This window comes from Phalaenopsis equestris, unplaced genomic scaffold (genome assembly GCF_001263595.1).
Source record: "Phalaenopsis equestris unplaced genomic scaffold, ASM126359v1 Scaffold000129, whole genome shotgun sequence".
In the NCBI taxonomy this organism is placed as follows: domain Eukaryota; kingdom Viridiplantae; phylum Streptophyta; class Magnoliopsida; order Asparagales; family Orchidaceae; genus Phalaenopsis; species Phalaenopsis equestris.
The window spans coordinates 318,934-322,055 of NW_018164571.1; positions in this window are offsets into that span (position 1 = coordinate 318,934).

Consider the following 3,122-nt stretch of genomic DNA (forward strand, 5'->3'; position numbering starts at 1 on the left):
GTATATATATATATATATATATTGAAGTGAAGTATTTTTAAAAAAATTAATTGACTGCAAGGCTACAATGATTTATAATCAATTAAAAGTATTAATTAAGAAAATAGAATAAAGATACTTAAATTAGATTCAAATGGTTTTAAATATTGCTCTACTCAACATCTTATGGCTACATGATTAGGGTTGTCAAAATGACTCTTTGTTCGTGAACGGCTCGTGTTCGGCTCGCTAAGCAAACCGGCCAAATATGAACACACTTTTTGAGCTCGAATTACAAAAGAGCCGGTTTGGCTGGTTTACAGCCCTTCACGATACAGCGGAGGGAGAGAATAAGGAAAATATGTATCGCACATTGTCCAGAGGTAACTTATATCTACACCGAACACAATATGTTTTGCTGCCCCTGAAAACCTTCGCATGATAACAGAAAGGAAATCCACTCATGGAACTGTTATACAAGTTCTAATTCCCTTCTGTCATGATGGCCCATATCAATTTTGTATGTTCAATGTTCTTGGGCTAGTGCAGAAGATTGGGCCGATTAGGAGAGGCCAGCGCTACCGATTATAGCAAATTAAACTCATTTGAGATACCCTCGGCCCTGAGGACGACTAGAGGAACTAACCGTTGATGCAATGAACTCACGGCCAAAGCTTTCGACATAAAAACTGATCAGAACTGGGCCATGGTAGATGTAGTTGGCCAACGACTTCATGCGAGTCTAACCCTTGTCGGAAAAATCTTTGGCATAACCAATATAATTAAAGAGTTGTCTCTAGCATATATCTATTTTATGATAAGCCTTCATTAAGTCTTATCCTATGATTTAATCGTTCTTTTTAAATAATTTTTTTTAAAAATATAAATATAGCTATGCCTTTATCTTCACCATTAATGAGGAGTAAGATGTTGAGCCTGCTGCTAACAAATCATGGGCTTGTATAGATGCAATAAGAAAATAAGATATCAAAGAGCTTCTCTCATCTCTTTCTATTTGATGCAGGGATCATTACAACCATCTAAGTTGTTACTTTTTATTATACTTATTACTTTAGTTCATTGATCCCAAGAAAATATAGTTGTGTAAAATTTATAAAGTTGACTCCGCTTACAACGGTGCCAAAAACTTGATATGGTATTTTATGTTAAGCACTTAAAGTTGGGATTCTACGAAGGTATACGTATCATTATCAAGTAATATAAGACATTTTTTTTAAGTCCCAAATATCGATCCCACGGACAAGGTATACGTATCATTATCAAGTAATATAAGACATCTTTTTTAAGTCCCAAATATCGATCCCACGGACAATATTTAAATTTGAAATGATAAATTAACTAGGAAATTTATAGAAATCAAACAAACTTACTGTCACTAATTTCGAAAGTTTAAGATATTATCAAAGCTAAATTATTTACTACTAGCAGAATTTAAAAGTAGGCTTTAAAATTTATAACTACTAAACTATGTTTATGTGATGAAGTTTTCTAATGTGAAAAAACATCTTTTCCACTACAACGAGTTTTTGGTGAAATGAGATGAGATAAATGGTTAAGATATGTATTGTGTCCCATCTTTTCCACTACAACGAGTTTTTGGTGAAATGAAATGAGATAAATGGTTAAGATATGTATTGTGTTAAATAGACCAATAGGAGAAATTTTAATTCTCTACCCTAATTCAGTGTTATAGAAAATCATTGGCTAATCTTAGGTTTAGTCCCTAAATCCGTGGCTAGGCTAGGAGGATACTGGCTCCCACTTCCCTTCCTCTAAAAGCTAACTCTCGCTTTAGTTTTTAAGCACTAAAATCGAATTGGGAATTTTTAGTCTGACACCCTAGAAATCTCCAATTTTACACCCAACTAACTATATTTCTCTATTTATTTGCACTTAATCTCATGAACGAAATACTGCTTTATGGACTTAAATGTGATTCTTACTTTGTTGTAGAACTCATACTCCATTTCTCGGATCATATATTTCACAACATATTTTAACAAATCAATTGGCCAGATCCAAAGTAAATTAAGAGCGGAGTTGAAAAACCATGACAATTTATTTTAATATTTAACATAGCACATCCAAATTATCTATTCGTTTCATTATATCTCAGAGTAGGCAGAAAGATAAAGGAAACTACACAGACTTCTTGAAAAAGATACAACAAACACAAATTTCATATATAAAAGAAAGTTCATAAAACAATAATAAACAAACAACACTTATCTAAAACTCTTTCTCAAAGCAAATCCTTTGTAGTCACTCTTCGAAAATGTAGGAAGAAGAAATCTTTCACTTCTTTTCCTCTCCAACACTTCTTAGAGAAGAATTCACACTTAAACTCACCATAAAAACTCAAATCTATAAAAATAATAATTAACTAATGGTGTGGAATGGTGTGGAATGGTGTGTGAAAAGAAAAATTAAAAATGAGTGAAAGAAGTTGAAATGGTGCGAAGGGGGGTTTTTGATCAAATTTTGGCCCTAAATAGAGCCTAGGTTGGTTCTCCAATAGGTGCATCCAAAAACTCTTCAAAAAGCGTCCAAATTTGTCAAATCCTCTAGAAACAGAGCTTCCACCGACACTGGCGTCGTCACCCATCCTGGTGCTATCGGCGCCAGAGGCCCTTCAATCTCAAGTTTCTGTCAAATGGCGAAGTAGGCGCCCAGTCTGGCGCTGAACAAATTTTGAACTTCTCCATTTTTGCTCGAAATTTCATCTTTTTTGCTTCCTTTTTTCTCTAAGTCCTCAAAATCAAAAAACTGTAATAAAACATAGAAAATACCTTCCATTAAAGTGCAATATCACTAAAAATGAGTATAAAATATGGGTCTAAAAATACATATATTTTTGGTGTATCAAAATCCCCCAAACTTAAATGTTACTTATCATCAAGTAACTCCTTTATTACATATAAAAATGACTTATGGTAAAAATTTTAACTTTTAGATTTTCATATCTTACTTCACTGGATAAAATAGTATCACTTAAGAAAAATTCAAAATAACTCCAGTTAATGCTAAAGGTATAAGAATATCCAGTAGGAAAGTCTAAGATTTCCGATTCTCTATTATTTTCAAGAAAAATTGCAAATTATCATATTAAAGTCACTTAGAAT